The 12,659-nt window shown below is 41.2% G+C and overlaps 1 pseudogene; it reads left to right on the top strand.

The window, feature by feature from the left end:
• The first annotated feature begins 255 nt into the window (after nt 1-255).
• LOC147890416 (uncharacterized) lies at nt 256-2,000 on the top strand (annotated as a pseudogene).
• Nucleotides 2,001-12,659: the final 10,659 nt, after the last annotated feature.

Here is a 12,659-nt window from a genome sequence, read left to right as displayed (position 1 = left end):
GGATACTCAAATATTATAGATATCTTTCAAAATCATATCATAGGTCATTATGCTATACTTTTGATTGTTAACCCTCTTCATGATCTTCTTCCATGATTGGCTTTGATTGTGCATTGCACATGCAATCGTTTTGATAGTGATTTTGTAAGGAACCAATGGAATCTTTTGGAGACCATGTGGAATGCAAATCTGAAAGATAAAGTTGGACCCATAATTGGACATGCTTCAGATGGAGATATTAGAGGACGAAAGTTAATGCCTGAAGACTATTTGGAGAAAAGCGAACAACCTTTTGCTATCAATTGGTGTGGATGGAATTTGAGAGCAAAAATTGTAGGAGGAAATGTGTATGGCCTTCATGATTAAGACTTTGTACACTGTGGAAAGAAACTTACAAGCCCACTTGATAGTCCTACTTGACAACTAGCAATTGGATGCGTTTGTATCACACTAAATCATATATCTATTATTTACAATTCTTTTTCAATTAAGGAGCACAAGCTACGAGATGGAGATATTCAAAGAAATGATCGACAAAATTGGGGAGCAACTCAAAGGATTGCAAGTAGACAAGTACAAAAATGTTTGAGAAAACTTCAAAAAAAAGAAAGAAGTATGAAGGGGACTGAGCCTATTTGATGATTGTTACTGATTATATTGATATTTTCTTGTCACCATATTTGATCTTGAAGGAGCATGTGGTGCTTGCAGCCAAGGTAGTTTTCTTTTTCAAAATTTGGTGACTATGGATTCATCACCATCCAACCTACACCTTGAAGAAAAATTTCATCAATAAGGAGGCTTATACGGACTGCATACTTTCTTGTCATTTTGTTGTATTGCTCATAAAGATGTTTCGAGATTTTTATCCTAATCTGAAGTATCCACTACATCTTACCGGTTCTGATGCTGTTGAGATCTATTTTAGTAAAGTTGGAGGCATGATTGGGCAAGAAAGAGCATTTGATCTTGGAGATCTTCTACATAGCATTGGTAGCTTGAATAAAATTGCCATGCATGAGTGTGCTCAAAATGGTCTAACTTTCTCTAGGGCTCATAAAATGCAAGAGCATATATGGAAACATTTAAACAAACAAGAAGGGATGATTGAAGAAAATCTAGGTGACTATGAGAGTGTTTCTTCTGATGAAAAGATGATTGATGCATTGAAGGAGGGCTTACAACAAGCTCACATACTATGCGAGTCTTTGGATTTGAAACCTAGCAAGGCTGAAGACTTGAAATGGTGGTTTCAACCTTGGTTGGATGCAGGGTCTACATGGTGTAAGCTAGATGCTGAAATGGGAGAAGCTGATGAGAATGATTACTTTGTGGAGCCATGTGGTGAAGAAGAATCTATGAACAAGAATAGCAATGAAAGTGAAGAGGTTATTGCACTTAGTGAGATTAGACATGAAATTGATGACATTTTGAAGGAAGCAAGAAACACGCCCCCTAAGAAAAACATTAGCCCCATTGTAGAGGTGGACGGAAAGTTTATTTTCAAGTCAACATTGGTGAGCCAACTCAATGGATGTCCAACCTTGTCAAAAGATAGACTCACAAGGGTAAAGCAAGGTGTTTACTTCAACCATGAAGCAAAAGCACAATCATCAAATGGAAATTTATTTGGCATAGGTTGTGACTGTGCTATATACTTTCATGATGACACAAAAGGACAAGGAAATCAACACATGAAAAGAAATGGCAAAGCTACAATCACGCGGAAGATGGGTGCAACTCATGGTACATGGTACTTAGGAAGAGTTCAAAAGATGAGGAAGAAAGTCAGAGGGAGGTATGTAGATTATAAGTGTGGCTTTGATTTAGTAGATAGGCCCCAAGGTTTGGAAGTTCACCTTGGATGGTATCAAAGGGAAAAAGGAGCACAAATGTTTACTTATGATTTGACAGACTTAAACATGGTGGACATTGAAACAATTATTGCATTAGCAAATTTGACATATATTGTAAGAATAAACCAAGTACCAGCTAGATGAGAATGACTACAAAGTTTTAATGACTTCTTGAAAAGTGCTAGGTAAACTTACTTTGCATTTTTCATGCAAGGTGAAACTTTCCAAAATGTCTTATAATGAGCTAGATCATCTAAGGATCATCCTTGGCTAATTTTGGTTTCAGATAATGATACGTCACATGTATTGCATAAGGAGTTGGGCTAGTTCTTGAGGCAAAATTCTACATTTTTTGTAAGTCAAATACCTTAATATAAACTGGAATAGAAACTTTTATTGAGATATAATTCTATATTTTTTGTAAGTCAAGTAATTTAGATAAACTTGAGTGCAAACGTTTTCTAGCTTTATCTAACATTAATCATGCAAAATTCTTGATTCTTATTGGTGAATAAACAGGGAAATACTAGATGGAGGGTCAAATTTGGAAGCCAAGTGGCCTATTTTAGGGCCCTCCCTTGGCTATAATCTTTACACTATAAACAAAACAATTCCACATCCGCCATGTTATCTAGCTGAGGTCATTCAAGGATCCATCAATGAGGAGGAGAAGTCTATGTAACAACCTTTAGTCTAGCTATCTCTAGCTGATTTTTTGCCACATCTAAGTCTAAGGTTTTGATTAAACTCTTGATGACAAGTCTTGGTTGTAACTTGTATCTATTTTTAGATATCAATATGCTTGTACTTTGGATTCAACTCTACCTTTTCATTTGGTCCTTTTGATGAAATTTGGCTATAGCTTGTGACCCTCAGTTGTGTGCTAGAGTCTAAATATCAAATTGAGCATCTACAATATAGAATTTATCTACCAAATTGTGCAATCAATGCAAGTGTGATATGGATCTCATCGAAGCTTGAAACATCCCAAATCTCTAACTAAACCTTTGTGTGAAATTCCATATTGTGTAGCAAAAGATGGATTATAAAACTCTAAAGGACTACTAAACGAAGAAAAGACTATATCCAAAAAACTATGCATCCAATGTATAGGTGGTTTATGGCTTCCCTTAAAGATCCACGCATTCCAATTCTATCTGCCAAAATAGCTCATTATTTTATTTACATATGGTCTCAAAATTGTGAGGGGAAGCATGGGTCCTTCAAAAGTTTGATTTGAAATATAGTAGAAATGGAATAAAGGGTGCTTTCCAAACTGAAAAATTGTCAGATGCATTAGTAATTAAGATCTAAATTCAATAAAGAAGCTATAATATTTCATCATTCTACAAATTTTTCTTTTATATCATATGCATCTAGCATATGGTTTGGAAGTTAGAATATTCAAAAATTTAGAAAAAAGTGATGCAAATACATAAATATGAAAGCATGTAACTTAAAGAAAAGTAAAGCGACATAAATTGAGAAAAAGATACGGATTGAGTGATAATAAGCTTAATAACTTTGTGCACTTAACATGATTAAGTTGCATGCCTTTATGATGAGATGATAAACACTATCTTTTCCTAATATAGAGAGTGGCATATAGGCAACATGATGCTAGTGCATGCATCATATTGAATATAAACACTTGCACTACATCAACATATTGCTACTACATGCATCATATTTAATATAAAAACTCCCATTAGATTAACACAAGGTTAAAAATCAAGCCATCTTCTTATAAGTTTGTGCCATTTTATTCATAGTTCAATTCAAGTTACTTCATGCAAATCTCTAGTAGGTAGTGACAGTTTGGGAGCATGCAAGGGAAACAAAATTGGATCAGGTGGAGTAAATACATGAGAATTTGAGAATTGAAAAGATCAAAAGTTGAAAATACGTTCTATTAGGTACTAGTATGGATGTAAAGCATGCATCTCGTCAACATACAATTTAAATGGTTTTATTCAATTATACAATACAATTTCTCAAAAGTAGCATCTGTTTCAACTTACACTGAAATGTACAAGAGGAGGGCAAAAAATATAGGCTTCTCAAATTTTAAATTTATTAAAGGGATATAATTATTGATCCAAAAATTCATAGTAGGGGTATATAAATAGATAAAATGTGGTTACAGAGGGGTTTTTTAAATACCTTTCGAACGCACATTGTATAGCTGGCTTATGTAAGGTGGACCCCCCGAGGGAGCATATGGATGGCAGAACATCTAATTGTGAAGGAGAAACAGTTCAACCACAAAATTCAAGAGGCATTGGCAACAGGTTGACTTTAATGAACAAGTTGTCTAATAGATTGCCAATTCCAAGATATTATAAAGTGACATCAAATAATTCCCAAGGGCACTCTGCATTTGATTTTAGAGTGAAGATTCAAGAGAAATAGATTCAATGCCAGATAATGGACCCACAACAGAGAAACACAAGACATTATTCACAAAAAGAAAGTATGTGAGTGTCAAGAGGCGATGAATCATGGCACCAATCGCGAACCCAAGAGACATGTAATGTTATCTAAGGAGAATATAGAAAGGACTCTTATGCGTGTTTGTTGCAGGAAACTTTGCATAAGAAAAGTTACAAAATATGATTGTGAAGCCATGCACATCAACATTTGGAGTAAGACAGGGACTAATAGACATAACTATCTTCTTCAAATGTTTTCTTGTTTTCTTCATCAAGGTGATAAGGACTCAAGGACAAGACACTGTAAACCCAAATTTGGCAAAAGGCCATGGTTCGCCGGTACGGCCCTGTGTAGCCATTTTTTTCGTAAATAGAATGGCTGAGGGGAAAAGCTACGGGAACAGTTAATGGGACATCAATATGTAATCGAGGATATCAATGGTTAACTGGACTATCACATGGTACATATTGGACCATCTGGCAGAGGTAAAAGACAAAGTGGTTCACAAAATTCTTGGAAATGCCGGAGGACGTTTCTCTTCGTTCGCCCTCCAAGCTTGAATCCAGTCACTTGCCTTCAAATATGATGGTGGTGGATCAAGCTGACCTCCACGTGCGAGATGGTCCAGCGGAAGGTATCGAGCATGACCTTCATAAACATTTTTCATCATATGTTTGGAGTATCATGCAAGCGATTTCAAACCCGGTCCACAAACAGGACAAGCATGGTACCCACTTGTTGCAAGCCCTGCATGCGTGCATGAATGTGTTAGTATAAGACATGCGTGCGAAAGAGAGTCATAAAAGCATAATTCTATATTATACTTGTAGAGACACAACCACGTACCTGCGCACTCTTTATATCGTGGGTAGTCATGCATGGTCCACATCAAGATACCCCTGACCAAAATATCATTGGTATGTTTAGGAGCTCTGGAAATATCAAAGACCCGCACTCCTCTCCATAATATCTATAACTCCTCTATCAAAAGTGCCATGTAGATGTCCATATTTTTTGCCTTGTACTTCCCTGGCACAAGTAGTGCAAGCATGAGGTGTCCCTTTTTTATTGTTAGCCATGGTGGGATATTGTAATTCACCATGACTATGGGCCATGTCGACCAAGATGTCGAGTATAATCCGAAAGGATTCACGCCGTCCATGGTGAGCCCAAGATGTAAGTTGCATGGCTCGTCCGGCCACTGATTGTCTATGTGCTTCCAAGCTGCACAATCTGCAGGAATCCTCAATGTGTCATCAGTGGACCGATGAGATGCATGCCATGTCATCAACTCTGCTATGGATTTGCATCGGAACATGTGCTGTATTCTTGCATGATGGGAAAGTGTCTCAAGACCTTTACGGATATCTGCTCACCCTGCAAGTCATCTCTATATCATTGTTCCCTACACTTCGGACAACTAGCCAAATCTCCATGCTCACAACAAAAGATAATACAATCATTACAGCAGGCATGAATGGTATCATAATCCATACCCACCGTAGTTAGCATCTTTTTCGCTTCATCTCTTGATGCAGGCATGGTATTTGGTGCAGGCAACATCTTTTGGACCAACCTATCACAATTCAAAGATACATAGGCTTCGAATAATGATGATTCAATACACTAATCCATACATGATGATTCTCAAAACAAACAATATCCAAATAATGAGTCAAATTAATGCAAGAGCTAACCTCATTAAGGCCGAGACACTTGTATCCGACCACCCATACTTGCAGATTCAAGATTGAGAGACAAGCACATAGTTTAGACATCCTAGCACCCTCATACAATTGTGTTGATTGCAACTCTCGCATTTTGACCTCAGACTCTGACATCACATGTACATGGGATGTAGTGCCCCTAAAAATAGAATCCATCATGTCGACCATACCCTTGTCATCATCCAGGAGACTATAGTCTTGCTCAAAGTGTGAAGGTATATGCGTACCCTCGTCATCCTCCTCATCCTGTTTTAAGATTTCATGTAAATATAAGATCTTGTCTCAAGGTTTCGTACCATAATGGTATCTAATATTAACGACGAACTTAAATAGCTTTGACTTACCGATAATCCATCAACACGTGCAACGCCAATGGTGGGTACTGGTTCGGGCTCCTCCCCATACATCCGCAAGTGGCGCATGATAATACGACATTGATGTCATACTTCTCACTTGCAATGAGTGCAATGATAATATAACCTCTCCGTAAGCCACTTTGTGCTCCCGAACATTGGCATATCATCGAACGAGCTTCCACTCGTCCCTTCCATCTGCACTTATAAAATCACAACATAAGTTGCAAGGAAATATATTAACAGTTATAAAATAGCATCTATGAGCTTCTTTTTTAACTTTAAACAAAAAGTGTCCTGAAGCATCACCATATAGCGACGTTTTGACCTGTTCCATCGCTATATAGCGACGATTTGCTTTGTTCCATCGCTATATATCGACACTTTTAAATAAAAGCATCGCTATATAGCAACTAACCAGCATTGCTATATAGCGATGCTGTGGGCTAAAACTCGAAACCTCGCGACGCGGCACTTTCTTTAGCAATCTCTATTGTAAGAAAAGCAATCTCTCCTCCCACCTATATCCGACAACCTCGCTTTCCTCCACTCCTCACCACTACTCACCTCCTAACACTTGTGCTCCCTCTCCACCCTGCTCCCTCTTTGCTTGTGTGAAAGAAAGTTTTTCAAGAAGGTGAGTCTCTTTGAACACTGTAGGTTTGTTTTTTGTGAGATTTCATTTTGTGAGTGTTGAAGCATGTTTCTCCTTGTATTGCTAAGGCTATGTGCTAGTTTTCATGCGTGATTTTCAAGGATTGAAGACAAAAAATGAGATTTTGTGAAAGAAAGAAGACTCACCTCTTCTAGTCTTTTTTGTATTTCTCTTCCTTCTCTTTCTCCTTGTCTCCTCAATCCAATCCCTTTGAGAAGTTGCTTCTTTAATCTCCTCCTTCCTCTAACTAGTTATTTGAAAAATGGTATGTTTCCTCTCTTTTGTAGGGCTAGTCCACAAAACACCGAGCGAGACTATTCCAGGTAAGAAAGTGCTTCCTCTTCTTTCCTTTTGTTATTTTTGTTATTTGCATTGGCCTGTAGCTAGCGCCTTAAGCGCTAGCTACAGTGATGGGCGTAGGAACCCTCTCTTTCCCTCTTCTTTCCCCTCTCTTCCCTCTTCTTTCCCTCTTGAGATGGAGGAGAGGGGTTTGGAGGTGGTCGGAGGCAAAGGGGGGTTGGAGGCGAAGGCAGGCGTGGCAGAGGTGGAGGGGGGTCGGAGGTGAAGGCGGGCATTGTAGAGGCGGGCGTGTGGGAGGCGGGCAGAGGTGGCTAGAGTAGCAACACTGCCGCGGGCGGCTCTATGTGGGGCGGCGGCCTTGCCTTAGGTAAGGCTTTAAATCCCTTACTAAGGGCTTTAGTCCTTAGTTTTCAATAGGGGCTTTTAGGACCTTAGGGTAGTTAGTGGAGCGGTCGGCGAGAGGGGGGTTAGAGAGAGAGAGAGAGAGAGAGAGAGAGAGAGAGAGAGAGAGAAGAGGGAGCGGGGTTGGGGTAGAGAGAGAGAGAGAGAGAGAGAGAGAGAGAGAGAGAGAGAAGAGGGAGGGGGGGTGGGGGTAGAGAGAGAGAGAGAGAGGTGGGGGAGAGACAGAAAGAGAGAGAAAGAGGGGGGAAAAGGGGTGGTGGAGATGGAGGGGGGGGGGGAAGCAGTGCTGGAGATGGAAGGGGTGGGGGTGGAGGAGAGGGGGGGAAGGGGGGGCTGTGAAGAGAGGGGGAGAGAAGGAAAAAGTCTCACTTGCAAGTTTCTCACATACACAATGGGGGAATATACACAAAGGTGGAGGCTGAAAATAGTTTTTCTCTTCTTAGTTGTGTAAGTCAAAAGAACTCTAAGTACAAAAGAATAGGTGAGCCCTATATGTGGGTCTCAAACCAAACTCAGCTAACTAAGGTGGCATACTAACTGAGCCACTAACTAGAGTATATAAAGATAGCTGTCATCTAGCTATTATTCATGGGCGGTGTACTAACCGCATTTGCAACTAACAAGTCAGTGACATGAATTCACCTTGGCATATCACGAGTGGAGCTCGATATCTCAACACTCCCCCTCGAGCTTAGTCCCAATTCCTGCACACAAAGGAGGTCTCTGAACTTGTGCAACTTCTCTATACCCAATGCCTTCGTGAATATGTCAGTGACCTGATCCTCTGTGCTAACATAAACTAGATCAATAAAACCTACTAGAACCTTCTCCTGCACATAGTGATAATGCACCTCAATGTGCTTTGTTATAGCATGATAGACTGGGTTATTTACCAAGTGTATACTACTCATGTTGTCACAATAAATGACAACTGGCCCATCTATAGACTGATGGATAGCATAAAGTAGCTTATGCAACCAAGCTACCTCATATGCAGCCATTGTTGCACCCCTATACTTAGCCTCTGTGCTCGACAAGGCAACTGTAGGCTATTTCTTGCTGCTCCAAGTGACTGCAGCACTCCCAAAAGAGAACATATATCCACTTGTAGATCATTTATTAGAAATACTACCAGCCCAATCAGCATCATTGTATCCATGCAATTGTATCTGAACCCCCATCTCATAAAATAGTCCATATTGCAATGTGGACTTTACATACCTCAGTATGCATCTAGCCGCATCCAAATGCGGTTTCCTTAGAGCTTGCATAAATTGACTTACCAACCCAAAAGCATAGCTCAATAGTGATATAAATCAAACTTCCTACTATGCGTCTGTACATAGTAGGGTCTTCCAAAAGCTCACCTACATCTGTGCTCAACTTCACATTCTGCTCCAAAGGAACTGAAATAGGCTTACAACCTGTCATCCCATATTTGGATAGCATGTCCAATCCATACTACCTCTGCAAGAGCCATATCCCACTTGTGGATCTAATCACCTCAATGCCCAAGAAGTAATGCAGCTCTCCCAAATCCTTCATCTCAAACTTCTGCTTCAATAGCATTTTCACATGAAGGATATCTTCATCACTATCACCTATGATGATCAAATCATCAACATAAATGACAAGCAACATAATACCTTTCTCTATTTTTCTCACATAAAGTGAGAAATTTGCCTTGGAAATTTCAAAGCCAATAGTAGCCTTTAAATGCCTGCAACTCCTATTGATTGGGAACATTAGGAATAACTAGTTCTTGTTCAGCTCCAGTAATGAACTCCCAATAGCCTTTTCCCTTTCATTCTAAACTTCCATGCTTGGAAGTTGTTCTTGTCAAGCTTTTCAGTGACAATCTATGAAAGAGAATCAGATGCCATTACAGAATACTGCAAAATATTCTGTCACTGCAAAAAATACAACTTCTGCCTCACAAGGGCAAATCTGCAAAACTGATGAGAGTGGTATTTGACCACACAGTCACATCCTAGTGACGATTATGCATCAACAGGCAATAAGAATGATTCTATCACCCCCAATATCTATGCGCATAGGCATACGATGTAATTTCTACAATAACTTTTCACCGACCTATAGAATAGTGGTCGCACAGCAAAAACAGGGCACTTTCTTGAGTGCCTGCGAAAAACTTTCGCCACCAAAATGGGCCCTGAAATAGCCTCGAAATATACTGCCCTTTTGCCACACCACGAAGGGCATCCTAATGTGAGACAATAGTCACGTCCTCTTGCACTTTCCAGCTGTGCTACCTGTAGAGATTTGCTCCCAAACTCAAAAAAAAAGAAAAGCAACATTGATCCTCTTACTAGGACACCGTGAACTTGGTTTGCTTTCTTGAGCTCCTTACCACAAACCGAGCTCTGATACCATGTGAAGAGAGTGGGAGAGAAGGAAGGAGTCTCACTTGCAGCTTTCTCACATACACAATGGGGGAATATACACAAAGGTGGAGGCTGAAAATAGTTTTCCTCTTCTTAGTTGTATAAGCCAAAAGAACTCTAAGTACAAATGAATAGGTGAACCCTATATGTGGGTCTCAAACCAAACTCAGCTAACTAAGGTGGCATACTAACTGAGCCACTAACTGGAGTACATAAAGATAGCTGTCATCCAGCTATTATTCATGGGCGGTGTGCCGACTGCATCTGCAACCAACAAGTCGGTGACATAAATGCACAATGGTCACCCTAGCATATCACGAGTGGAGCTCGATATCTCAATAGGTGGGGGGGGGGAAGGGTGGTGGTGGAGGGGGATGGAAGGTGGAGGGGGAGATGGAGGAGGGGGGGGTGGTGGAGATGGAGGGGGAGAAGGGGTGGTGGAGATGGAAGGGGTGGAGGGGGAGATGGTGGTGGGGGGGGAAGGGTGGTGGTAGAGGGGGTGGAGTAGAGGGGGGAGGAAATAGTAGCAGAGGGGGATGGAGGATGGAGGGAGAGTTGGAGGGGGGGGTGGGAGATGGAGGAGAGGGGGGGGAAGGGTGGTGGTGGAGATGGAGTAGAGGGGGGGGAAGGGAAGGAAAAGGGTGGTGGGGGAGATGGGGGGGGGAGTGGAAATGGAGGGGATGGTGGTGGAGGGGAAGGGGGAAAAAAGAGAAAAAGAAAAAACTTGACGAACAAAAAACTTTGACAAAAATTCAAAGGGAGGAAGAGATGGTCACCTGAATGCTCTCCAAGTCTTTCTCGATGTAACGGGATTGTTGAGGACCAATGGACAGTGGGTGGATGGCTAGGTTATCATGCTGGCAAGATGGGCTCAAAGTAACTCTCCGTGTGAGGATAGGAGTAGGGTGGTGGCCGATGGAGAGGGAGGAGTGTCTTGCATAGGGCTCAGAATGGGGAAGAGGATGGAGGCAAGATGTGAAAGATGAAGAATGAGGGGGTGGAGTGGGTTTTTATAGGAAATGGGTGTAGGTTTAGGGTTAAACCCTAAACTCTTCCTGAGTCATAGCTTTTCAAGGTTAGCTCGGTTTGCTCTTCTGTAAAAAAGGTAGAATGATCAAAATTGCAAGCACTACGCATTTGTATCCACTACCTAGCCTGATTTATTTATCAAGTGGCTTCTTTTTAAGAAATAAATAAAATTTCTTAAGGTAGTAACCCAAGGTTGATGCTTGGGGTTGTTATGTTTAGCTAGAGTTTGAAAAAATTTTACTCTCCTTGCCCTTGAGTGGTATGTATGTTTAAATTCATAGTAGTTTTCCTTTTACACATACTTGCATATGTTTACTCATTTCTTACGATGTTAGTCTACCTGGAAATGGCACCAAATGTTGGCTCTTTCCCATGGCTTTCGCAGGAAGAGAAGGGTAATCTCAGTATGCAGGGTTCCGAGGCTTTTGCCACCTATAGATATATCGGGGTTATCGTTTGTAGTATACGTGTAGCTTAGGACCTCGAGTCATATTCCAGTGAGAGATGTAGGCTTAAGTGTGGTAAGCAAACATAGTGCATGCATGTGTAAAAGGAATGTGTATCATCATGGTTGAGGTAATGAAGGCTTTTGCCTTCATTGGGGGTTGCAAGGTTTAGGAGGATTTTAAGGGTTAGAAGAAGGTTTTAGAGTTTAGAAGGAGGTTCCAAGGTTTACAAGGAGGTTCCAAGGTTTAGAAGGAGATTCCAAAGTTTAGAGAGAGGTTCCAGGGTTAGAAGGAAGGTTTAGAAGGAGATTCAAGGGAGATTTCAAGGTTTAGAGAGAGGTTCCAGGGTTAGAAGGAGGATCCAAGGTTCAGGGTAGAGTACATGGTGGAGAACTCATCTCCCTCGTAGATCATGGAGGTTAAGGGTTGATGAACTAAGGGTTTAGGGAGAGCATAGGAGTGGGAGAGGAAGAAGGTGTAAGAGCATGGGGGAAAGAAGAGAGAGGAGGGAGGAGGAGGAGGAGGAGGAGGGAGGAGGAGGAGGGAGGAGGAGGAGAAGGGAGGAGGAGGAGAAGGGAGGAGGAGGAGAAGGAGGGAGGGGGAGAAGGGAGGAGGAGGAGGGAGGAGGAGGAGGAGGAGGGAGGAGGAGGAGGGAGGAGGAGAGGGAGAGGATGGGTTGCAAGGTTAGAGGAGAGGAGAGGAGGAGTTGCAAGGTTAGGACATGCTTTTGGATGTGGAATGCAAGGAAGCATGGACACTTGAGACAATTGCTTAGAATGCCAAAGTAGAACTCAACACAATGCCCCAAAGAGTGTGGGCTTCATTCCATTATGGGATATTTATACAAGTTGGAGAGCTTCTCTCTCTACATGTAGGAATTGTAAGACATTCTCTCTCTACATGTAGAACTTGCATATAGAAGTTGCATATAGGAGTTACAAGTTGCATGTAGGAGTTGCATGTAGAACTTGCATGTAGAACATGCATGTAGGAATTGCATGTAGGACTTGCATGTAGGACTTGCATGTAGAAGTTTCAAGTAGGAGTTGCATG

This window comes from Dipteris shenzhenensis, chromosome 19 (genome assembly GCF_047967505.1).
Source record: "Dipteris shenzhenensis isolate YYH24624 ecotype China chromosome 19, Dip_SZ_1.0, whole genome shotgun sequence".
NCBI lineage: Eukaryota > Viridiplantae > Streptophyta > Polypodiopsida > Gleicheniales > Dipteridaceae > Dipteris > Dipteris shenzhenensis.
The sequence above is the reverse complement of the archived record's forward strand: the minus strand, read 5'-3'. Positions and strand labels throughout refer to the sequence as shown.